The sequence below is a fragment of the Notolepis coatsorum genome (assembly GCF_963971535.1).
Source record: "Notolepis coatsorum genome assembly, chromosome: 9".
Lineage (NCBI taxonomy): Eukaryota > Metazoa > Chordata > Actinopteri > Aulopiformes > Paralepididae > Notolepis > Notolepis coatsorum.
This window is the reverse complement of record NC_140173.1, coordinates 85663014-85690145: the sequence shown is the minus strand read 5'-3', so window position 1 is coordinate 85690145 and position 27132 is coordinate 85663014.

The window sequence follows — 27132 nt, the reverse complement described above, 5'->3', positions numbered from 1 at the left end:
TGAAATATTTATATTTATTAATTTATTTGCACTAGCACTAAATGCACTTGGGACAATGATGGTATGTTATATATTGAGGACATTGGGACATTGATACTTTATTACTATATTACTATTATTATTGACATTATTATTTTGCACATGCTATATCTTATGTTTGTATGCCAGTGGTGATGTTCCTAACAAATTTCCGTTGTACCAACAATGACAAATAAAGATCTATTCTATTCTATTCTACAGTAGCTGAGCAAGCTAGCAAGTTCGCTCCCGGCCTCGAGCCTCACTGGAGGGCTAATGTGTGTTTCCGGGTTGGTAGGCAGTGGACCAAACCACTGGGAGGCATATGAGGGGAGAGGGGACACAATCCTACAAAACCTAAAAACGCGTTGTTTTGCTTCTATAATTTGCCTAATTTAGTGCTTTCAATGCATAGTATTATATTATTTTAAATGATATTGGGGCAGAAACCCCCTCATGATTTCTGCCCTTGCCTCAAGGCCAAACACCATGTTGAGCTTGCCAACCATCTTAACACTTTCAGTGCCCAGCAGGGGGCGCACATTTAGCTTGAATGCCCACCCTCCACTTCAATGTTAGCATTAATATCGCCTAATCTATGTTTTAAATTATGTGTCTAATCTGCCCGTCGCTTATCAATGACTCATTTTCCAGTCAACATTGTCGAAGCGGATTGTTTTTTTATCGGTTCATTTCCGTTTTATAGCATTTTGAAAAGCCCTCATTTTCAAGAAAAAATGTAAAGAGTCCATGATAATCGCCCTGTACTGTAATATTCTAGAACGTTGTCATTTTTCGGCCTATTTATGAATCGTTTTCAAATAAACGCTAGATTATCGATAGTATATGTGTACGTGTGCACGCTGGTGCCGCAAGCTGAAAATCGATTCTCTCAGTTCCTGATCGCTCTTACAGTCAAACAGCCATATCACATTATAGGGGAAAAGCTTATTATCTCTGTGAAAACAGGTCTGGTAAAATAGATTCCTTACCTGAGATCTGTCATAATCACAGCACGGGCCTACTTCACTCCCCCTCCTTTTCCCCTCACGTCCTCCACACGCTCCTCTTCATCCCCCTCTCTATCCACTGCGCACTCCTCATCATCCTCTCTTTCTTCAGTCACCCCTTCCTTCACCCTCATTCACCCAGCTGTATTCCATCCCCCTAATTCACACACGGGCAAGCACCCCACTCTCCCCAGCTGCACCCTATCCTCCCCTGATGAGGGGACTATATCTACACCTCGACGCTGACCAGAAGCTGTCGTGGTATTAATTACCACTGCCCAGGTACGACGTCTCTGCCACAAGCTCTACTAGGCGAGTCAATCTATGAAAAAAAAGCACTTAACCCAAAAAAAATTGATACAAAAGGTTTTTCGATGGATTCCGATAGTATTGGGCGTGCTAAATAACATACTAAAAGTCGACCAAAATCGACCCTCCCGAAAGCCGCCATTTCCAAGATGGCGTCCCAGATGGCGGTGGAGATATTAAAATGGCTATATCTCAAATTGAGAATATGGTGCAAAGGATTTCTCAACTGATTCTGGTACCTCTGGGCATGTTCACTAACATACTAAAAATCTAGGAAAATACACCTTCCAGAAAGGCTTAATTTTCAAGATGGCGTCCAAAATGGCGGCAGACCAAGCTTAAAATGGCTATATATCTCAATAGAAAAAAATATATAACTATGATTTTTCACTTGATTCTGGTACCTCTAGACATGCTTGTGAACATACTAAAAATCTAGGAAAATACACCTTCCGGAAAGGCATCATTTTCAAGGTGGCGTCCAAACTGGTCCTGTGTTTGGGCATGTCTGGGCGTGTCTGACCTGGCAGTGTTATTTAAGCCCCAGTTTCATTCTAGTCTTTGACAGAGGTGTTTGCACTCTCAGCTCTCAAGCTAGCATAGTTGAAGCCTTCTTTTTGACCATTATAGTTGTTATAGTTAGAGATGTTTGCACTCTCCATGTGAGGTTTTTGTCCTTTGCTCACTTACTCGCTCTGTTCCTTTAAGCCTACTCGCTCTGTTTTCCATTTGTTTTCTGTTAATCATTTCATTCCCCTATTCACACGCTTCTTCCCAGAGACGTCGTTGATTGGTTCTCCCCCGTCCACACGCTTATCAATCACATCCCTCAGCTGTCACTGCTTGTCAATTAAGCATTCCCGTATTATTTATACCCCGTTTCCCCATTCAAGTTTTGTTGGATCGTTTTGATATTTCTGTTGCATTCGCCGTTCCTGCTGCCTGCTGTTGTTTCCCTGTGCTTTGCCTCCAGGATATTCAAGAAGCATTCCTCTTGGACACCCTTTCCCCGAGGCGACGCGCTCGCTCCATTCTGTTCCAACGCTCTTTACGCACAACGCCTGGGTGAGTTTTTTATGACTGTCTTTGATCCAATTCCGTTTTCGTGTGTTTTCATAACACTGAAGATTTCCAGCTTTTTATCAGACAGTCACTCACCCAGCGTTTAGCCTTTTTTGGATTGTTTCATTGGGATAATATTTTGGCCTAACATCTCCCACTGTGTGTTTACACACCGAAGATATTATCACATTGGATTTGTATTTTGGGACTTCGCTCACAGTGTTTATTTTGCACCGAAGATATCTATCACTTGGGATTGTGTTTGGAACGTTACTCACAGTGTGTATTTACACCGAAGATTCAGTCACTTGGATAACTCTGTTTTCGGGTACAAGTCACCTCTCCTGTTCACCTGCTCTGTTCCACCTGCACCCTGAGTTAACTCGCTCCCTCTCTCTCTCTCGGTCCCGCAACCACCTCGGAGATTCTGCCGAGAGAAGTCTGCAGAGCGGCTCTGACGTCAGCGTCTGCTTCCCCATACTACCATCCCGGGAGAAGCTGCAGAGCAGCAACATTCATCCTTGCTTGTATTCCAGTCTTTGTTTGAACTCTTCCAAGTCTGTGCTGTTTATTTAGTCTTAATAAACAAGCCCTTGTTTTTGGCAACTCTGAATCCTACTCTCTTGTGTCGTTGCGTTTGGGGTCGGTGTCAAACCATAACATTACGATCCAACCTATATGACGACCCCAGCCGACACAGAGCGAGCGCGTCGCCTCGGGGAAAGGGTGTCCAAGAGGAATGCTTCTTGAATATCCTGGAGGCAAAGCACAGGGAAACAACAACAGGCAGCAGGAACGGCGAATGCAACAGAAATATCAAAACGATCCAACAAAACTTGAATGGGGAAACGGGGTATAAATAATACGGGAATGCTTAATTGACAAGCAGTGACAGCTGAGGGATGTGATTGATAAGCGTGTGGACGGGGGAGAACCAATCAACGACGTCTCTGGGAAGAAGCGTGTGAATAGGGGAATGAAATGATTAACAGAAAACAAATGGAAAACAGAGCGAGTAGGCTTAAAGGAACAGAGCGAGTAAGTGAGCAAAGGACAAAAACCTCGTCAATTAAGCATTCCCGTATTATTTATACCCCGTTTCCCCATTCAAGTTTTGTTGGATCGTTTTGATATTTCTGTTGCATTCGCCGTTCCTGCTGCCTGCTGTTGTTTCCCTATGCTTTGCCTCCAGGATATTCAAGAAGCATTCCTCTTGGACACCCTTTCCCCGAGGCGACGCGCTCGCTCCATTCTGTTCCAACGCTCTTTACGCACAACGCCTGGGTGAGTTTTTTATGACAGTCTTTGATCCAATTCCGTTTTCGTGTGTTTTCATAACACTGAAGATTTCCAGCTTTTTATCAGACAGTCACTCACCCAGCGTTTAGCCTTTTTTGGATTGTTTCATTGGGATAATATTTTGGCCTAACATCTCCCACTGTGTGTTTACACACCGAAGATATTATCACATTGGATTTGTATTTTGGGACTTCGCTCACAGTGTTTATTTTGCACCGAAGATATCTATCACTTGGGATTGTGTTTGGAACGTTACTCACAGTGTGTATTTACACCGAAGAGTCAGTCACTTGGATAACTCTGTTTTCGGGTACAAGTCACCTCTCCTGTTCACCTGCTCTGTTCCACCTGCACCCTGAGTTAACTCGCTCCCTCTCTCTCTCTCGGTCCCGCAACCACCTCGGAGATTCTGCCGAGAGAAGTCTGCAGAGCGGCTCTGACGTCAGCGTCTGCTTCCCCATACTACCATCCCGGGAGAAGCTGCAGAGCAGCAACATTCATCCTTGCTTGTATTCCAGTGTTTGTTTGAACTCTTCCAAGTCTGTGCTGTTTATTTAGTCTTAAAGGGGAACTATCTTATAAATGGCCTTTTTGAGTGTTTAGCATTGTTTCCTAGCTATGTGAACTTATATTAATATGATCTATGTCTCAAAATTCTCATATTGGTGCATTCTTCCAATTCTCCTCTCACAATATTCACCCTCACTGAACTGAGTCGTTTGAAAATGTGCCTATATGTGATGTCATAAAGTCACTGCTGCATGTTAATGTTCAGGGGGGCCGGCACGGTGCCGTGGTTTAGGAGCCCAGGCTCAAAACAGCTCGAGATCTTGAGGTAGAAAAATGCTGTTTTTGAGGACTTGATTAGAAATACAAAACAATGAATAAAAAAAATATATATATTACAGAGGTGTTCCATAGACTCACAGGAATTGTGTAAAAGTGCCCAAATAGTGAAAGAAATAGTAAAATAGTTCCCCTTTAATAAACAAGCCCTTGTTTTTGGCAACTCTGAATCCTACTCTCTTGTGTCGTTGCGTTTGGGGTCGGTGTCAAACCATAACACTCCAGCTCCCAAACTACCATAGTTGAAGCCTTCTTTTTCTGAATCAGTTTCTTTCTTTCTTTTCTGACCAAGTCCTGTGTTTGGGCATGTCTGAGCGTGTCTGACCTGGCAGTGTTATTTAAGCCCCAGTTTCATTCTAGTCTTTGACAGAGGTGTTTGCACTCTCAGCTCTCAAGCTAGCATAGTTGAAGCCTTCTTTTTGACCATTATAGTTGTTATAGTTAGAGGTGTTTGCACTCTCCAGCTCCCAAACTACCATAGTTGAAGCCTTCTTTTTCTGAATCAGTTTCTTTCTTTCTTTTCTGACCTAGTCCTGTGTTTGGGCATGCCTGGGCGTGTGTGGCCTGGCAGTGTTATTTAAGCCCCAGTTTCATCCTAGTCTTTGCCAGAGGTGTTTGCACTCTCCAGCTCTCAAGCTAGCATAGTTGAATCCTTCTTTTTGACCATTATCTGATTTCTAAAGTGATGAGTGAATTCAGTGCCCAGATCTGTCCCATTTGTAAATTGGAAGATGGAAGTGATTTTGTTGAGATTCGTCAGAAAGGTGCTGATGGGATCAATAAAGCTAGTGTTAAAAGAGGTGACACTGTTCATGTGACTGCTGGCATGAAAGTACATTCAGAATGCCGCAAAATGTACATACATAGCCGAGATATTGATTTACCTTTACAGAGGAAACAGAGCGGTGAATCAAGTATCACTAATAAAAGGACTAGTACTAGGCAGTCTGAAGCTCTATTCAATAGCCAAACTGATTGCCTTTTCTGCGGCACAAATGTTCATGAAGGACGTGCCGACTACAGTTACGTGAAAACAGACAACTTTGCAAAGTCTATATTGCAAAGCTGTGATAAACGAAATGATGAGTGGTCATTCAAAGTCAAAGGTAGAATTGAATACTATAATAGTGATCTACATGCTGCAGACTGTGTGTATCATAATGCTTGTAGCACAAATTTCCGGTGTGACCGTGATGTTCCCATGGAATTTCAGCCTGATTGTAATCCAAAGCGGAGAAAGTCTGGAAGGCCAAAGAATGAGGACCAAGAACAAGCCTTCTCAAAAATGTGTGCTTACTTTGAAACGAATGATGATGGACAGCTGACCGTTTCTGCACTTTGCACTGTGTAAAATGCAAGAGTATTTCTCTAAGGCCAATTCCATCCCATATAGTAATCAATACCTAAAAACATTGCTGATGCAACGATATGCAAATAGCATATTTATTGCAGAAGGAGATGGCTTGGATTGTATTGTTACAATAAGAGAGAAAATATCAGACATACTCAGATCCTACTATAACAACACAAAACAAAACAGTGATGAAGAGTCTGAGAAGAGACACTTACTTGAAACAGCTGCAAAACTCATAAAAAGTGACATAATGACTAATGTTCCACCTGTTAATGAGTACTACAGAGACACTAAAACTACAGAATGCCCTTGATTATATTCCACAATCACTCCACATTGTGTTAAAAGCTTTGTTTGTCGGTAAAGAGACAGAGCAGAAAATTGCTAGTATTGGCCATGCAATCATACAGGCAGTCCGACCACGAGCTGTCCTTGCCCCTTTGCAAATTGGCCTAGCAGTGCAAATGCACCACTTAAACCGGTCTCGGTTCATTGTAGATGTGCTGAATAAGATGGGATTCTGCTCTTCCTATTCTGAACTGCAGATGTTTGAAATGAATGCTGCAAATTGTACTGCACCAAACATGCTTGGTAAGGATATTGATTGATTGATTGATTGATTGAAAAGTTTATTAACAGATTGCAGAATGGGTACAGTACAGTACAGCTCAATACATACAATTGTTAAGGGGATGCAGACCAGAGAAAGACTTTCGACTTGTTTACATCAGGGTCCCCCATTTTCAATTCATCATAACATATATGACATACATGACATACAGATAGACAGTACTGCTACATCTATACATTTATGACATATCAGATTTGCAAATACAGTACTGTTTGTGATACAAAAGTGTCCAGAAAAGGAGTGTATATACATTTGGCATAGAAACTGTACATTGGAGGAGGTTGGTTGGGTGGGGTGGGGTGGGGTTGGGTGGGTTGGGTGAGGGCTGTACATTGGAGGTGGGGGGGGGGGGGGGGTTGGGAAGGGGACACACACACATTTTACACTGTACATTGGAATATTGACAAAGCCTTACTTGGTCATTTACTGTACAACTAGGTTAGGACATTTGTAGGGGCCAGTTTCGAATTGCAGTCTCACGTAGGTGTTTTTTGAGAGTGTTTTTGAAGGTGGGTAGTGATTCACATTCCTTTACAGCTTTAGGCAGGGCGTTCCACATTGATGTGGCATAATTGCGAAACGTGTTTAGTCCCTTGTTTGATCCGAATCTGGGTTTTACATGATTTGTGGAGCTCCCTCTGGTGTTGTGATCGTGGTATTCACTGACCTTTGGGAAGTATTTTGACATGTACATGGGTACCTTGGTCGCGTAGTGTATCTTGTAGACCAGGCCCATTGCAAGTTGCTGTACTCTGTCGTCTACTCTAAGCCATCCTAGGTTGTCAAAGTGGGCAGGGGTGAGGTGGGTTCTAGGAGTCAGGTCAAGTAGTAGTCTGACTAGCTTGTTTTGAGATGTTTGTAATTTGTTTTTTAGTGCCTTTGAGGTGCTTTGGTACCATGAGGTGCAAGCATAGTCGTAGTACCCTTGAATGAGTGCTCCTGCTAGAGTCTTCAGGGTATTCTTGTTTACCAGAGAGGAGATCCGGTACAAGAATCGCGTTCGTTGGTTGACTTTTTTTATTACATTGGATGCCATTTTGTCACAGGAAAGATTAGCCTCTAGGATGGAACCCAGGTAGGTAATTTCATCTTTCCTTGTGATAATATTGTCACCCACTGTAACCGAGAAGCCGTCGGTCTTGCTGAGTTTGTTATTTGAACCGAAGAGAATGGACTCTGTTTTGCCCATGTGTAATGATAGTTTGTTGTCGGCGAGCCATATGCAGATTTTGCCTAGTTCCGAGCTGAGGGCTTTTTCAACCTGTAACTTGTTCTTGTCAGAGACCAGCAGGGCTGAGTCATCCGCAAACAGGAACAAGTTGCAGTCACAAGCTGACGACATGTCATTTGCATAAATTAGGAATAGTAGCGGTCCTAGTATGCTTCCTTGTGGAACACCACAGCTCACTGTGAGGGGGGGGGATAGTGTACCGTTTACTTCCACCATCTGTTCCCTCCCCTCCAGGTAGGATTGTATCCAGCTCACTGATAAACTATCAAAACCAATTGCTTTTAGCTTGTCAATCAGAATGGTGTGATTGACAGTGTCGAAGGCCTTTTGTAGGTCCAGCATGACCATGCCGCAGTATTTGCCCGCGTCCACCTCTTGTTTGATGTGGTCGTTCAAGTAGAGAAGGCATGTGTCAGTGGAGTGGGATGTTCTGAAGCCAGATTGGAATTCGTAGATTAGATTTTTTTCCGCAAGGTACTTTTCGATCTGTTCGTATATTATTTTTTCCATGACTTTCGAGATGGATGTAAGGATAGAAACAGGGCGGTAGTTACCCGGGTCTAATTTGCTGCCCTTTTTGTGCAGGGGTGTTACTCTCGCAATTTTGAAGTCCTTGGGGACGTGTCCCTGTTTTATGGAGAGGTTTATTATGTGTGTGATGACTGGGGTGATGGCTGCTGCTGAGTCTCTGAGGAATTTGGAGGGGATGTTGTCATGGCCAGTGGCCTTGTTTGGTTGGAGGGCGCTCAGTTTTTTGAGTACCTCATCTGTAGTTACTATTTCCAGTTTGAAGTCGTCTTTGTGGACGCCTAGGTTCTTGTAGTATGCTACTATGTGTTCTACCCCATACTGCCCTGAGTGGGAGGGTAGTTTGTTTACCAGTGTTGTGGCTATGTTTGTGAAGAAAGTGTTTAAGTAATTGGCTACATCCAGCTTGTCTGTGATGAGCGTGTTGTCCGTCTTTATGTTTATGTTTGAGAACCTGGTTTTGAGTTTTTTACTGCAGCCTAGTTGATTGTTGAGTAATTTCCAAAGTTCACGTGGTTTATTTTTGTTTTCCTCGGTTTTATCATTGATGAAATTTTTTTTAGCAGTTTTGATCATGGAGTTTACGTCATTTCTTAGTCTGTTTCTTTCTAGTTTGAGTTCAGTCACGTGGTCTTGGAGTTCACTGCTCGTGCTTTTGGTAAGCTTTGACTGACTTTTACGAAACTCAGAGCATTTTTTGTCTCTGGCTTTCATAGCGGTCAGTATTTCAGTGTGCATCCATGGCTCAGCGCGATTTTTTACCCTGGTGGTTCTTAGGGGGGCCATGTTGTTTAGTATTGATGAAAATTTGGTTTTGAAGCCAAGCCAAGTTTCTTCAACCAGTGTACCATTGAGTTCATCTGACCAGTCCAGACTCTCCAGTTCAAGGTTAAAGGCCTTGCTAGAGTAGGTTTTGAGGTCTCTAGATGTGACTGTTTTGTGACAGCCAGCCTTTAGTTTTAGCTTTTTGCGGGTACAGAATATCATATAATGATCACTTAACCCGCATGCTATAACCCCTTTATTGGATATCTTGGACTTGTCAGAGGTCAGTATGAGGTCAATGGTAGTCTGAGTTGATTCACATATCCTTGTGGGTTGGGTGATTAGTTGGCTGAGGCCGTGCAGATCACAAAACCTATTGAAGGATTTGAAGACGGGTGCATCTTTTTGTTGCATATCCGTGTTCCAATCCCCAATAAGAATTTTTTCCGCATCCTCAGCTCCAGCTAAGCACACATCCATAGTATCATAAAAGCCAGTTTGATCTGGCGGTCTGTATATTGTGCCGACTAGAACAGATTTTGCCCTTTCAAATAAAATGTCCACCCATACGGTTTCAATTGTCTCATGATGAAGGTCAGTACGGGTAATGAATTTGGTGTCCTTATGTATGTACATACAAACACCACCTCCATACTGGTTTCTGTCATTACGGACTATAGTATAGTTCTCTATTTCTATTTCAGGGATTTGTTGAACACGACCGTCGTATTTGCTGCAGACTATGTAGATCATAATATTCTAACAATTGATGGGAAAGGGACATTTCATGGGATGGGCATGATAGCTGCCTTGACACCAGGACAGAAGACAGACCAAAGGATTCCGAGGTTCAGAATTAATGAACTGAATCTTGTGCAGAGGTCAAAAGTTGTGATAATAGATTATCAATTTGCCAAACACTTTTGCAGAGACACCACATTTAAAGAACTTCCAAGACTCGCAGAATGTAACAAGATGGTTGATCTGCTTTGGGAGTTATCGTTCAATTTCAAACAGCCTGCACCTGGTTGGCAGGGGATGATGCACATTATTCATAAGGGAGATGAACATCCAGGGCAGTCTTCAGTGAGATACTTACCAATGATAGACATGTACTCCGGAGACAAAACATGCATTCTGTCAACACTGGAGTTCATTTGTGGTCTGGCATCCAAACACCACCTTGCCCCAGTAGTTACATTTGACCAACCCCTATATTGGAAAGCAGCAGAGATAATCCAAGATTCACCACAGTGCAGTCACCTCAAGTCCTTTGTCCTGCTCCTAGGAGGATTTCACACATTTATGAATTTGCTAGGAGCAATTGGTACACTGATGGACAGTACAGGACTTAAGGACATTCTAGGGGTAGTCTATGGGGAGAACTCAGTAGCCCATATGATGACAGGCAAATCAGTTCAGAGAGCATTCCGTGGCCATCTTCTGGTTGACAAATGTCTTAACCGCATGATAATATCAGAAATGGTAGATGATAGTCATGAATTTGCAGCAATGGTTGAACAGTCTGAAGCAATGTATACCTCAATAGTTAAGGGTGAAATGCCATTGGAAACAGTGTTCACATCAGAGACCCTCATTACAATAAATGAAGAGCTGGGAAAAAGGAAGATGGAACTGTGTGCTAGATCCAAAACTAGTCAGTTGTGGCTAAATTACCAACACATGTTAGATGTTGCTAGGTCACTGATAACAGCAGATCGCACAGGTTCCTGGCTTTTGCACCTACGCGCTGTTTCTGAATGCATGCCGATATTCGCTGCGGCTGGGCATTACAATTACTTGAAATCGGCACACTTTTATGTCCAAGAGATGAGTCAGCTTCACATCAACCACCCAGATGTCTTCAGACAATTTGAAAAGGGTTTTCATGTTATCCGTCGCAGCAGCCAATCATGGGCAGGCCTCAGCTCAGATCTTGTAATCGAAACAACATTGATGAGGTCATTGAAGACTACAGGAGGGATGACACATGGAAGTGGAATGACCGACAATCAGAGATCACTTTGGACAATGTCAAAGGGCATAACATCAGAGTATAACACCGCAATGCAGGAGTTCTCAAACCAGACATACACAACATCAGAACAGCACAAGGATTCAACAGAGGCAAGGATGAAAAGGGATGCTGCTGACCTGGAGAAGATCACTTCAAAACTTGCTATATGTTCACCTTTCTCTCCAGACTCTTCTTTAAGGAATGTTGTTACAGGTGTTGTCGCTGAGGATGGAGTGAACGTGCATGATTATGACTCTGTTGGACGCAACATCATGCACAAAATGATCGGACAGCCGGCATTCACATTTTCATTTAGTAGAAAGGATAAAGCCATAACCCTTGGACAAAAATCGTCTATCAAGGTTGCTCCTGATTGAATCATTGATTCTGCACTTCTTTTTCAACGTTTCCTTATTGTCTCCCAAACTGGAGAGCTATCATTGGAGGAGGTTATGCATTACGAACTCAGTCCTTTCCCTCCTGCCCTCTTTGAAGCCGGAAACGTCTTCCGCAAAGCTGATAAACCACAACTAGCGCACGCGATCTGTGATCATGCAAGTGATGCAATCCTAGATTCTGTACCAGAAACGGAGCATTATGTTCTTGATGATGGTTCACTCCTTCACCGAATACAATGGAAGCACGGACAAAGCTATGGTAAAATTGCACAGTCATATGCAGACTTCACCATCCAACATTATGGCTCAGCTACAACCATTGTGTTTGATGGCTATGAGGATGAGCCATCCATTAAAGACAACACACATCAAAGAAGAGGAAACAATATTCATCCCATTGTCAACTTCACTGCTGAGACAGAGTTCTCAGGTAAGAAGGAGGAGTTCCTGTCAAGAGATCTGAATAAACAGAAACTGATCCACATGATAAGTGATGAACTGAAAGAACGGGATTGCACTGTGGTCAATTCACTTGGAGATGCTGATGTAGACATAGTAAGGACCGCAGTGGGATCATCTCTTCTTCACACCACGACGCTGATTGGAGAAGATACTGATCTCCTCGTCTTACTTCTTTACTATGCACAGAGAGATGAATGAATGAATGAATAAAAACTTTATTTAACAGATTGCAGAATGGGTACAATACAGTACGGCTCAATACATACAATTGTTAAGGGGATGCAGACCTGAGAAAGACGTTTGTCTTGTTTCCATCAGGGTCCCCCATTTTCAATTCATATAGACATTTATGACATACACAACATACATGACATTTATGGCATAGGGACATATAGGTATTTAGTACTGATACATTTGTGACATAACGGTATTCAAATATACAGTACTGTTACCCTTAGATCCTGACAGAGTATATACATATGATGGGGAGGGGACTGTACATTAGGAGGGGGTGGGTGGGTGGGAGGGAAATATACATACGGCGGGGAGGGAATATATACATGCGGTGGTGAGGAGACTGTCTATTAGGAGGTGGTGGGGGTTTTGGGCATTTACGGTGGCCAGTTTCGAATTGCAGCCTCCCGTAGGTGCTCTTTAAGAGCGGTTTTGAATGTGGGCAGGGATTCACATTCCTTTACAGCTTTGGGTAGGGCGTTCCACATTGTTGTGGCATAATTGCGAAACGTGTTTAGTCCCTTGTTTGAGCCGAATCTGGGTTTAACATGATTTGTTGAGCTTCCTCTGGTGTAGTGGTTGTGGTATTCACTGACCTTTGGGAAGTATTTTGACATGTACATGGGCACCCCGGTCGTATAGTGTATCTTGTAGACCAGGCCCATTGCAAGTTGCTGTACTCTGTCGTCTACTCTAAGCCATCCTAGGTTGGCAAAGTGGGCAGGGGTGAGGTGGGTTCTGGGGTTCAGGTCAAGTAGTAGTCTGACCAGTTTGTTTTGTGATGTTTGTAATTTTGTTTTAAGCGCCTTTGAGGTGCTTTGGTACCATGAGGTGCACGCATAGTCATAGTACCCTTGAATGAGTGCTCCTGCCAGAGTCTTCAGGGTATTCTTGTTTACCAGAGAGGAGATCCGGTACAAGAATCTAGTTCGTTGGTTGACTTTTTTTATTACATTGGATGCCATTTTGTCACAGGAAAGATTTGCCTCTAGGATGGAACCCAGGTAGGTAATTTCGTCTTTCCTTGTGACAATATTGTCACCCACTGTAACTGAGAATCCGTCGGTCTTGCTGAGTTTGTTATTTGAACCGAAGAGAATGGACGCTGTTTTGCCCATGTGTAATGATAGTTTGTTATCAGCAAGCCATATGCAGATTTTGCCTAGTTCCGTGCTGAGGGTTTTTTCAACCTGCAATTTGTTCTTGTCAGAGACCAGCAGGGCTGAGTCGTCCGCAAACAGGAACAAGTTGCAGTCACAGGCTGACGACATGTCATTTGCATAAATTAGGAAGAGTAGCGGTCCTAGTATGCTTCCTTGTGGAACACCACAGCTCACTGTGAGGGGGGGGGATAGAGTACCGTTTACCTCTACCATCTGTTCTCTCCCCTCCAGGTAGGATTGCATCCAGCTCACTGATAAGCTATCAAAACCAATTGCTTTTAGCTTGTCCATTAGAATGGAGTGATTGACAGTGTCGAAGGCCTTTTGTAGGTCCAGCATGACCATGCCGCAGTATTTGCCTGCGTCCACCTCTTGTTTGATGTGGTCGTTCAAATAGAGGAGGCATGTGTCAGTGGAGTGGGACGTTCTGAAGCCAGATTGGAATTCGTAGATTAGATTTTTTTCCGCCAAGTACTTTTCGACCTGTTCATAGACTATTTTCTCCATGACTTTCGAGATGGAGGTAAGAATAGAAACAGGGCAGTAGTTGCCTGGGTCTAATTTGCTGCCCTTTTTGTGTAGAGGGGTCACTCTCGCAATTTTGAAGTCCTTGGGGACGTGCCCCTGTTTTATAGAGAGGTTTATTATGTGTGTGATGACTGGGGTGATGGCGGCTGCTGCGTCTCTGAGGAATTTGGAGGGGATGTTGTCATGGCCAGTGGCCTTGTTAGGTTGGAGGGCGCTCAATTTTTTGAGTACCTCATCGGTTGTTACCATTTCAAGTTTGAAGTCGTCTTTGTGGACCCCTAGGTTTTTGTAGTATGCTACTATGTGTTCTACCCCATAATGCCCTGAGTGGGAGGGTAGTTTGTTTACCAGTGTTGTGGCTATGTTTGTGAAGAAGATGTTTAAGTAATTGGCTACATCCAGCTTGTCTGTGATGAGCGTGTTGTCCGTCTTTATGTTTATGTTTGAGAATCTGGTTTCAAGTTTTTTACTGCAGCCTAGTTGATTATTGAGTAATTTTCAAAGTTCGCGATAGCAAGGGCCTTTATTTCAGATCAGACAAGTCGAAAGCTGATGGCAGTTTTAAAGTGTACGCCATAAACCATTTGAAAGAAGTACTCGGACAGGATGTGTGTTCTCAGTTGCTGTTCATCCATGCTGTGACTGGCTGTGACACAACTTCCCGGATCTTCGGAGTTGGCAAAAAGACAGCATTCCAAAAACTTGTAAAAGGGGATCCTGTCCTTCAGGCTTGTGCCAATGCATTCACTGTACCAAACCAGACAACAGATGTGATCGATGACCTTGGGTGCCAAGCAATGGCTGTCTTTTTTGGTGGAAAGTGCACAGATTTGCTTGCAAAAATGAGATATAGCATTTTCAGCAAGAAGGTTGTCTCAGCTTCATCAACGGTAACGCCTGAACGTCTACCACCAACTGAATCTGCTACCAAATTCCACTGTCGTAGAGCATACTACCAGGTCATGGTCTGGATGGGAACAGATGATGGTATAGATGCTCTAGACTGGGGCTGGAAACTGCAGGACAATAGATTTGTCCCACTCATGTCAACAATGAATGCTGCTCCAGACAGTCTCTTGAAGGTCATTCATTGTAACTGTACCACTGCCTGCAAGACACTTCGCTGCTCATGCAGAAAATATGGACTACCTTGTACTACTGTCTGTGGACCATGTCAACTTCATGAATGTGACAATCCACATAACAAGTTTCTCCCAGAGGATCCTGAAGATGATGATGAGTAGGCCTAAAGACCACAATAAGTGGGTCATTTATTTTGTGTTCAACACCAAAGCCAGCTTTCTAGGTTGAATATAATAACCAATTTTAATTTTAGCCAAAATAAGCTACAGGCAGCCATTTTGATGATGCAAATGATGCATTCCTAGCAGATATATTTAGCTAGATATTTTGCTCGTTATTAATGTATTGAGGTGCCAGAATCAGTTTATAAATCCTTTAGAAATGTTTTCCCATTTGAGATACAGGCATTCTAAGCTCCCAGTCGTCATTTTGGACACCATTTTGAAAATTAAGCCTCTTCGGAAGGTGTATTTCCCTAAAACTTTACTATGTTCCTAAGTATGTCTAGCCCTTGTGCTGTCCTAAGAAAGAGGGAGCTCACTGGGCTTAAGAGAGGAAAAGATACATCATGTTCAAAGCCAAATAACTTTAACTGTTTACTATTTTTAAAACATTTTTTTACCCATGTTTAACATTCATAGCCTATTCTCAAGATATCTGTAAAAAATTACACATATTTTCGAATTTTAACCACTTAAATTAGTGTTTGTTTGATACCACGTCAGTTTTTATTTATAAACCGCCATATTCACCATATATCTATTATTTTTTTCCAATACTTTACAGCATATCAAAACGGGACAAAATACCTGTGAATAAGAAGCTGCCATTATAAAAAAGAAAGGTAGACTATTTCGGTCAGAAATAGCAGTCAGAAATAGCCGAGAGTCTAACGTTAGAGAGGACCGGTTATAACTAATATGTCTAGCGGGGGTACAGTAGACTTATTTGCCGCTATATTTCTCAACACAGAGCCCCTCCCATGGTAGAGCGAGCCCTCTCTCGTCTCACCAGTGAGCAGCTGGGAGTGGGGGGGGCGTGACCAATCACAGTGATCTAGCTGGCTGGTGACACAACTCACCAGCTCTGTGAGCAAAGTATATTCGACCTGCATACAAATATTAATTTCTACATTTTATACATAATATCCCAGCGTTTCAACCAGCTGCACATTATACTCACATTATGTGCTCATTAGAAAAAAGAATTTACGCATATTGGTCTGGACATGGCGAAACGCACGTTTATGAACATACTGAAGAAAAAAGACAAATAGATTTCTTTATAATTCATTTTATTTTACATGTGTTACACACTGAATCACTGTGTTCTTTGCACACAGATTTTGTGCACAGGTGACAGTGCCTCTCCATTCTGGATTTCTTCCCACGGCAGAGATAGCACTGCCGCTTGGGTGGTGGTGGTGGTATCGCGGCTGCTGCGGCCGCTGCTGGTGCTGCTTGTTGCCGGGCGGCGGTGTGCCTGGCATCCTGTACAATGCCAGCAGCGCTTAGCGCGCGGGGCAACCTCTCTCGGATTGCCACCAGCGGCATGACGAGCTTGGTTGCCATTTCGTCTATGAAGAGCCTCCTCCGGTACTTGACCCCGACGTTCCAGCCTGGCTCTATGGCCAGCCACAACACCAAGGCGTTGTAGAGGGACACGTCCAGCATGTTCGCAAAGAACTTCATCGGCCAGCGACGCGTCCCCCTACGGCAGCTGTAGGTCCCCACAAGCTGAAATAAAAAATAGAAACCAAATAAGATACAAACGCAATAAAAACGCAAGTCTAAAAAAAAAAAAAAAAAGATCTCCTCCCTAATTTTCACATCATATATCGATAAATAAAGAGAATAATAAGAACAAGCTGAAATAAAAAATAGAAACCAAATAAGATACAAACGCAATAAAAACGCAAGTCTAAAAAAAAAAAAAAAAAAAAGATCTCCCTAATTTTCACATCATATATCGATAAATAAAGAGAATAATAATAACAAAATACCTGTGAATAAGAAGCTGCCATTATAAAAAAGAAAGGTAGACTATTTCGGTCAGAAATAGCAGTCAGAAATAGCCGAGAGTCTAACGTTAGAGAGGACCGGTTATAACTATTATGTCTAGCGGGGGTACAGTAGACTTATTTGCCGCTATATTTCTCAACACAGAGCCCCTCCCATGGTAGAGCGGTAGAAAAAATAGAAACCAAATAAGATACAAACGCAATAGAAACGCAAGTCTAAAAAAAAAAAAAAAAAATATCTCCTCCCTAATTTTCACATCATATATCGATAAATAAAGAGAATAATAAGAACAAGCTGAAATAAAAAATAGAAACCAAATAAGATACAAACGCAATAAAAACGCAAGTCTAAAAAAAAAAAAAAAAAAGATCTCCTCCCTAATTTTCACATCATATATCGATAAATAAAGAGAATAATTACACCAGGCATGCACTATAAAACAATACATACCTTGTCCAGGTTGTCCACCGCCCCCTTGCAGTGGTTATAATCTAGTATGACCTGGGGCTTCTTGTGCTCCTCCTGCGACACCTGTTTAGAAAGGACTTATTAGTTTTTATGCATCATGTTGTTCTGCTGTGTTCTTTTTTTATATACATCTATTTATATTGTATTATTCTGTGGCACTCTGAGATTATCAGGAATGTAGGGTGCGTTACAAATTCAATATATTATTACCTCCTCCTCCCGGTGCTTTGTGCTCAACATGAGCACATTCCTCCCCTTCTTCGCCACATAGCTCACGGCCGTGGTGTTGGCCGTAAAACAGAAGCGGGAGTCCAGCACTGGCCTGTTCTTGATCGTGCGCAGCTTGGGTGGCATCTCGGTCCTGTTACTTTTTACGGTGCCCACCAATGCCATCTTGCGCTTTAGGAGCTCCATGGCCAGCTCATGAGTGGTAAAAAAGTTGTCTGTGGTGATGGTGTGGCCTGGACCCAGGCCAACCGTGAGGTCATTGACCACACGTTTCCCCTGCTTCTTTTCTGGTGGAGCATCAGGGCGCGGTTTCCCCAGGTATGGCTGCATGCACCAGGCATATGTGGTGTCAACATCACATAGCACCCAGAACTGGGGAAGGTGCAGAAAGACATTTCATTAGCGACTCAGTGTGTGTGTGTGTGTGTGTGTGTGTGTGTGTGTGTGTGTGTGCGTGCGTGCGTGCGTGGCCATCTCGCGTGTGTGCATGCATGACAAATAAAATACTTCTAGTCAAACCAATTATTATTATTACCTTCAGCCCATACTTGGCCGGCTTGTTGGGCATGAACTGCCTGAATGGGCAGCGTCCCTTGAAGGCAACCAGCTGCTCGTCCACACAGACGTCCTGCCCCGGGTTGTAAGCCAGGGGGAGCCGTTCCACCCACTTATCCCACACCTCGCGAATAGGTGCCATCTATATAGTCAAACAAGATAAAAATTAGATGAGGCCAATACAATTGTCTCACATCATATATCATACATAAATAAATAAATAAAATAAATAAATAAATAAATGCACAGATTAGCAACACGAGGCATGAAATAATAAATACCTTATCGGGATCACCCGTAGGTCCTTGACGACGCACCGATTCCCTGGTCGTCCGGTCGTCGTAACGGATGGCACGAGTGAGTTGGCCGAACCTCTTCTCGGACATGGTGGCCCGGAATATGGGCCGGCCGATGCGCTCGCTCCACAGACTCCGTGTGGCTTCGCCCCGGGAGCGGAACACACCGGCCAGCAACAGTAGTCCAATGAAGGCCTTGACCTCCACCAGATCAGTGTCCCTCCACTGGCCATACGCACGGCGCCCTACAAAATATATGCAAGAGATTTATTTATTTATTATCACATATACAGGTGACATGATTATTTACAATAAAAGTAATTACAAATTACTAAAATGAAATAACTAACCGTGGAGGTTGGTCGCTTCCACGACCATCAGACATATTTCATCAGTGATGAAAAAGGTGAACGAGTCCAACATCTCATGGATACGAGCGATGGCGTACCTAAAATGAAAATAAAATAAAAATAGAATTACTTACTTGTCCTATTTACCTATTATCATATACACTGTATAGCACTCAACACTTTCGTACAGCTAAATGACCAAATTTATACCTCGTAATCCCGGGCCGAACTACGGCTGTCGGCAGGTAGCGGAGTGTCAGGTCACTGACAGGCGACCACACCAAGCCGCTGCGGGCAATCCAGCCCGGATCACCGGCACCAACCACGGCGGCATCACCGCTGTCCTCGGCCTCCTCGTCCTCCTCCTCCTCCTCCTCGACCTCGTCCAAACCAGGGACCCAGTCGGCATCATCCACTTCCGAATCACAGTCACTGCTAGAAGCGGGACCTTCCTCTCCGAGTCCGAGCGAATCGAACAAAGCGAGGGCTTGGGTCGCGTTCATAGTCAATAACTGGTCAGGGAGTACACTACTGACTATGTGAATGAATTACGTGAATGAACGAATGTGTGAAATATGAATGAATGAATGAATGAATGAATGTGTGAATGTGAATGTGAATGCGCTAAATCAATGCTAAATGCTACAGGTAAATGGCTAAAGGTAATCTAAGGTAATCTATGACTTGTCTGGACTTGGATGAATGAGTAGTGACCCCGTTATTCTGACAGAGTAGACCTTTTTACGTGATTATTCCCTTCATCAGGCCGATCAGGTGCACCTGCGGTAAACAACGGGCACCCTCCCCGAACAATTGCTTTCAACAGTCGCACCTGCGTAAACAACCACTGCCTCCCGCGAATATTGTTTTGGCCCACTTTGTCGTACATGATTGAAGCTTCTGTGCATGACCTGGAGCTCACACACACGACCCCCCCCCCCCCCCAATATTGTTTTGGCCCACTTCAGGGGAACGTGTTTGAAAGTGACCCCTCTCTGTCCCCATGCTGCTCTTTCATCTGCACACACACACACACACACACACACACACACACACACACACACACACACACACACACACACACACACACACACACCGGAGCAGTAGACTGTGGCTCAGCAGCCACTTTCCCCGGCCTCTTGCATGGTTAGTGGCCGGTAGTCTGCAGTGTTATTACGCCACCAGCTCACACACACGACCCAATATTTACCCAATTTCATGAAATAATAATAAACACAGACACCGCTGTGCTCACACACACACTCAAAATATTTCAAAAAAGTAGAAAAAGCGACTAGGGGTGCACAAGGGCTAGGGGTACTTGGGGTACCAGAATCAAATGACAAAATCATTTATATAATTTTTATATTGACATATATATAGCCATTTTAAGCTTGGCCAGCCGCAATTTTGGACGCCATCTTGAAAATGAAGCGTTTCTGGAAGGTGTATTTTCCTAGATTTTTAGTATGTTAGTGAGCATGCCCAGAGGTACCAGAATCAGTTGAGAAATCCTTTGCACCATTTTCTTAATTTGAGATATAGCCATTTTAATCGCCCCGGCGCCATCTGGGACGCCATCTTGGAAATGACGGCTTTCGGAGGGGTCGATTTTGGTCGACTTTTAGTATGTTATTTAGCACGCCCAATACTACCAGAATCCATTGAAAAACCTTTTGTATCAATTATTTTGGGGTTAAACCATATATTGACTCGCCTATACTGCTAGATACCCTCCGTGTATTGGCTTACTCTAACCCGTTTCTCTCCTGTGCCCCAAAGGACCGCCTTCCCTGTCTGGACGTCACCTGTTCCCAAAGAGGAACATCTATTCTCCCGCTGCCACCCAGCAGCTCCAGCGTCCCTGTCTGGACGTCACCTGTTCCCGAAGAGGAACATCTATTCTCCCGCTGCCACCCAGCAGCTCCAGCGTCCCTGTCTGGACGTCACCTGTTCCCGAAGAGGAACACCTGTTCACCCGCTGCCACCCAGCAGCTCCCCCGACAAGCACCAGGACCGCTTGCTCGCTCACTGCCGCCGTGGCAGCCACAGGACAGAACACTAACCCCGTTCTATTTCCCCCCAATTCCTGTGTTGCTCAATTTCCATTAAACACCCTTGAAACCGCTCCTTTCTCTTCTCATGTATTCAGCAATTGGGCTGTGCTCCAGACTCCAGTTCTCACAAGATCAGATGGTATCCAAATGGATTATTCCAATTCCTGATCGCCATTCCAAAAATCGATCCTTTTATTGATCCCACGCAATACTGTAAAACACATATTACACGCTGTGCTGAGGGTCCAGAATGAATCTGATCGGCTCCGGTTACATGCGTGAGAAGTAAAATGTTGATTCCGGAGTTTTTTTTTCTCATCCATTTTCATTGAGTCCAATCCAAAATGGTGCATTACCATCTGGGAGACGATAGGGGGCGCTTTTTTCCACATCTGAGCGCCTGGCGGGGCAGGTTTCCCAACGGTAGACTCGGTTGATGAAATATGAATTCAGATCGCTAATAAATAAAAATTCACGATCATTCTCGTGATGGGCATTCAACCCGCGGGCTGATAACCCGAGATATCTCGTGATGGGCATTCAAAGTGTTAAGGCGTCTCTCATTGACCTGAATCCCAGTCTATAATCTATATATATATAGCCCTAATATATATATGCTGTCAGTTTATCGCATTAATTAGATTAATTAATTACGCAACAAATTATCGCGTTATGAAAATAAGCAAAAATAAAATTTAAACGTTTACATTTTTTTTAAATATTTTTTTATCTCATTCATTCAATAAGAACGTAGAATACACATTTACAGAATTTTTTTAATATGGTCTATTTGCTTGTTCTTGGTTCTTGTTTATAGGCTTGAGTAAATTGTAATGAACCAAATGATAATATCAATACATTTTTTGTATCTTTGACTGTGAATAACACCATGCTAAAATTGACCAGACCTGACAAATCTAATCAAATGAATAAATGGAAGATGATTAAACAGAAGGTTTTGTAGATACAGTACTGAATTCTGCCATCCGGTCAAATGCCATTTGAAATATGATTATAGAATATAGAATAGCAGGCCTAAAATGGTTATGCTATTAAAATGCGATTAATTAGATTAATTAATTACAAATCCTGTAATTAATTAGATGAATTGTTTTAATCGCCTGACAGCACTAATATATATATCAAAAGCATAGCAGACACTCACACCTCAAAATGAATGGAAAACCCTGTGAATTCCTGTCAACCACTGTAATAAAAATGTCCAACAGTCTGCCTTTGGAGGCCTGTGGCAGTATGTTTCCAGATACATGCCAGGTGACAGCTGAATAAATACTCTTTTCATTTTCTGACACACACACACACACACACACACACACACACACACACACACACACACACACACACACACACACACACACACACACACACACACACACACACACACACACACACACACACACACACACACACACACACACACACACACACACACACACACACACACACACACACACACACACAAGCACACCACCCACTCTGATTCGAGCCTGTGAGAGTAACTGGGGCCCACAGCTGCCTAAAGAGCAAATATAAAATGGTGGGTGCCTTGATAAAGGCCTGATAGCAGCAGAAGGTAATGAGAGTTTCATTAAATCAGAAACCATTTTCCACCCGAATGGGAAAACCAGGAGCTCAGTTCTTATCGTCGAACGACATCAAAAGAGGGAGATTTATTTTGCCCGCGATTCTGCTGCTGTGGGCCTTTCCTCCGCCGCCCTAACCACCGCTGACACGTCGGTGCTCCTTAGTCAACAAGCCTGACAGACCGTTTACTCACCAGCCATGTCTCTATTCCAACTACTTTTCTGCAAATTGTTAAGGATCGAAGTGGACAAACTGGACGGAATCTGCAGAATTCAATAAAAACATACTCAATATGAAAAATAAAAAAAGCACACATGACCTTATCAGCTGTTTTTTCCAATTTCATTCAAAAAAAAAGACCACACTACAGAAGGTTAACCTTTCACTACCACACTACAGAAGGTTAACCCTTTCACTACCACACTACAGAAGGTTAACCGTTCACTACCACACTATAGAAGGTTAACCTTTCACTACCACACTACAGAAGGTTAACCTTTCACTATCACACTACATAATGTTAACCTTTCACTACCACACTACAGAAGGTTAACCTTTCACTACCACACTATAGAAGGTTAACCTTTCACTACCACACTACAGAAGGTTAACCTTTCACTATCACACTACAGAATGTTAACCTTTCACTACCACACTACAGAAGGTTAACCTTTCACTACCACACTACAGAAGGTTAACCTTTCACTGCCACACTACAGAAGGTTAACCTTTCACTACCACACTACAGAAGGTTAACCTTTCACTACCACACTACAGACGGTTAACCTTTCACTACCACACTACAGAAGGTTAACCGTTCACAACCACACTACAGAAGGTTAACCTTTCACTACCACACTACAGAAGGTTAACCTTTCACTACCACACTACAGAAGGTTAACCGTTCACTACCACCCTACAGAAGGTTAACCGTTCACTACCACACTACAGAAGGTTAACCCTTCACTACCACACTACAGAAGGTTAACCCGTTCACTACCACACTACACAGTGTTAACCCTTTCACTACCACACTCCAACCATTTTTCTCTTACAAATATTGACGTGATTTTTGTGATTATATCTCACGGGTCAAACAAACCTCAATGTTATTGCCATAAAATACAACGTATATTGTTTCTTTACCTTTCTGTGAACGCCTTGAGAAAAGACGCATCACAATGCGGTACAAAATGCCAGAGATATGGACATTATAAAAAAGTAACTGTACTTACAGTAGATTTCATTTACGGTTTTTGCTGCCCTGTAACGGCCATCTGGTGGTACTAAATCCAGATGTTGCCCAATCCATAGATGTATGACTTGGCCATAATATATATTTATTTATAGGCCTGCTATTCTAGATTCATAATTGAAATAGCATGTGTCCGGATGGCAAAATTCTGTACTGTATCAACAAATGTGAGGCTCCTTAACACTTTCCCCGCCAATCACGTTGTACGACGCGTTTCAAGTTCATGCGAATTCTGCCAATCCACGGCGTACGACGTTATTGAGATCATATTTCATATTTTCGCCATGTTATTCATATTTCTCTCACGGAGCCTTGTCTGATGCAGTGGGACTCGGCACAACTCTGCAATGCTTCAATACTGCCCCCTGGTGGATGATCGGCGAGTTGCCAATCCGGAAATGGCCGGTTGGGTCTTGGTGCGTCTCCTAAATGCGTCCGGCCACTCGCATATCGTCGCGGGACTCTAGCCACACACCGTGGATATGGATTGCTGCCATAACTCAATAATCAACATGATTTGGGCGTGTATTAGTATTATACAAACCGGAAATGGATCGACTCGATCCCCATCAAATAACTGGGATCTGTTTGCTCCAGTATCATCGCCCAACGGTAAGAGGAGGCTGCCGTGACTTTCAGCCTGTTTGTTTATTATTATCCATGCAAACTGCTCTGATCTATATATCACCCATACTACATAAAGCATTTAACGACGATCACGGAATTATAAACGACTTGTAATGAACCAAAGGAGAATATCAAAAAAAGTATTGGATTGTGAATAACACCAGGCTAAAATTGTCCAGACCTGAACAATCTAAGCAAATTAATAAAGGGAAGATGATTAAAAAGAAGGTTTTGTAGATACAGACACATGCAATTTGAAATATGATTATAGAATATAGAATATCAGGCCTATAAATGACCTTATTATGGCCAAGTCGCACATCTATGGATCAGGCCAAATCTCCCCTTTCCAATGGCAGAGTTCAATCTGGATTTAGTACCAGCAGGCGTGATTCACAAACCGTGAATGAAATCTACTATAAGTGCAGTTACTTTTTTATAATGTAAATTTCTCTGCCATTTTTCACCAGATTGCAACGCCGTTTTTTGCTAGACGTTCACAGAAAGGTTGAGAAACTAACTGTGTTCTGTTTTATGGCAATAACGTTTAGGTATGTGGGAGATAATCCCGAAAAATAAGAGAAATAAAAAAGTTAATCCAGAAGTCAGATGATTGACAGGGCCTGGCGTAAGCTGGGTAGTGTAGTTTTTTTTTATTTGAAAGCCCATCGAAAGCCCTGGGTCTCTTCCTTCAAAAGACTAGACTCACTTTTGGCTGTGCCACTTCCTCCCGTCAATATGCGCCGGTTTCCGACTCAATGCCCTGAGATTTCTATAATCTTATATTTCACTAATAACAGTAAAAATCATTGGTAAACAAACGTAATCCTGAAAATATACACTTTGACTGCTGTTTTGACTGAATTGATTGATTGATTGATTGATTGATTGATTGATTGAAAACTTTATTAACAGATTGCAGAATGGGTACAGTACAGTACAGCTCAATACATACAATTGTTAAGGGGATGCAGACCAGAGAAAGACTTTTGTCTTGTTTACATCAGGGTCCCCCATTTTCAATTCATCGTAACATATATGACATACATGACATACAGATAGACAGTAGGCCTACTGCTACATCTATACATTTATGACATACCAGATTTGCAAATACAAAAAGAGTCCAGAAAAAAGAGTATATACATTTGACGTAGAAACTGTACATTGGATTGGGTAGGTGGGGGGGTGGGGGTGGGGGGGACTGTACATTGGAGGTGGTTGGGTGGGTGGGGGGGGGGGGGTTGGGTAGGAGTGGGGGGGAGGTTGGGTAGGAGGGGTGGGTGGGGGACACTGTACAACTGTACAAACAAAACTGTACATTGGAATATTGACAAGACCATTCTTGGTAATTTACTGTACATTGGAGGGGGTTGTGTTCGGACATTTACAGGGGCCAGTTTCGAGTTGCAGTCTCCCTTAGGTGTTTTTTGAGAGTGTTTTTGAAAGTGGGTAGTGATTCACATTCCTTTACAGCTTTGGGTAGGGTGTTCCACATTGATGTGGCATAATTGCGAAACGTGTTTAGTCCCTTGTTTGAGCCGAATCTGGGTTTAACATGATTTGTGGAGCTCCCTCTGGTGTTGTGATCGTGGTATTCACTGACCCTTGGGAAGTATTTTGACATGTACATTGGTACCTTGGTCGTGTAGTGTATCTTGTAGACCAGGCCCATTGCAAGTTGCTGTACTCTGTCGTCTACTCTAAGCCATCCTAGGTTGTCAAAGTGGGCAGGGGTGAGGTGGGTTCTAGGAGTAAGGTCAAGCAGTAGTCTGACCAGTTTGTTTTGAGATGTTTGTAATTTTGTTTTTAGCGCCTTTGAGGTGCTTTGGTACCATGAGGTGCAAGCATAGTCATAGTACCCTTGAATGAGTGCTCCTGCCAGAGTCTTCAGGGTATTCTTGTTTACCAGTGAGGAGATCCGGTACAAGAATCGAGTTCGTTGGTTGACTTTTTTTTATTACATTGGATGCCATTTTGTCACAGGAAAGATTTGCCTCTAGGATGGAACCCAGGTAGGTAATATCTTCTTTCCTTGTGACAATATTGTCACCCACTGTAACTGAGAAGCCGTCGGTCTTGCTGAGTTTGTTATTTGAACCGAAGAGAATGGACTCTGTTTTGCCCATGTGTAATGATAGTTTGTTATCAGCGAGCCATATGCAGATTTTGCCTAGTTCTGAGCTGAGGGTTTTTTCAACCTGTAACTTGTTCTTGTCAGAGACCAGCAGGGCTGAGTCGTCCGCAAACAGGAACAAGTTGCAGTCACAAGCTGACGCCATGTAATTTGCATAAATTAGGAACAGTAGCGGACCTAGTATGCTTCCTTTTGGAACACCACAGCTTACTGTGAGGGGGGGGGGATAGGGTACCGTTTACCTCCACCATCTGCTCTCTCCCCTCCAGGTAGGATTGCATCCAGCTCACTGATAGACTATCAAAACCAATTGCTTTTAGCTTGTCAATCAGAATGGTGTGATTGACAGTGTCGAAGGCCTTTTGTAGGTCCAGCATGACCATGCCGCAGTATTTGCCCGCGTCCACCTCTTGTTTGATGTGGTCGTTTAAATAGAGAAGGCATGTGTCAGTGGAGTGGGATGTTCTGAAGCCAGATTGGAATTCGTAGATTAGATTTTTTTCCGCAAGGTATTTTTCGACCTGTTCGTATACAATTTTTTCCATGACTTTCGAGATGGAGGTAAGGATAGAAACAGGGCGGTAGTTGCCTGGGT